Genomic DNA, 669 nt, shown 5'->3' on the forward strand with positions numbered 1-669 from the left:
TTGGAGAACAACCCTGACCTAGTTGGGACTGTGAGGCTCAGAACTGCCAAGCGAAGTTTGTGCTTTGAAAGACCTCGATGAAGTGTTACATGTTTCACGCAGGAGACAGGGCACCCTTCTGGTGCCTCTGAAGTGAGAACCAATAGAAGTAAAAAGTGCCTATCTTGTGGTCTTAAAACTGGTTTTATATTTTCCTTAAAACTGAAGCCTCAAAAGGTTGCATACCCATGTGAGCCTCCCCCACGGACCGTGCGTAGCCTGTGACCTACAGCACCAGCAGACAGCATAAACACTCAGGACAGGGACAAGAAGTACCCAACAGCCCACACATCGATGGAGTGATGAGTGGCAAAGGCCTTTGTAGGTTTGCACTGTTACTTTTTGCCTTAGGAGTGGCAGGGGACACTAACAGTAGTACAGATGGAGGAAAAGACACAGGAAAAGAGTCATTCTTCCCATCTCTTATTAATATCTTGTGCTTATGCAGTTCCCTGGAACTTTGCCAAGGGAAAAGAGAACTATAACCTGAAGTCAAATACTGATGCCACTTACATGAAGTTGATTTTTACTGCACTGATTTCAGCTCGTTCAAGACTGAGGCCGCCCCTGCACAGGGAAGTGGCCACAGGTGCAGGAATTAGAGAGATTCAGGTGGAAGTGAGTGCATTA

Source organism: Larus michahellis, chromosome 7, assembly GCF_964199755.1.
Source record: "Larus michahellis chromosome 7, bLarMic1.1, whole genome shotgun sequence".
Lineage (NCBI taxonomy): Eukaryota > Metazoa > Chordata > Aves > Charadriiformes > Laridae > Larus > Larus michahellis.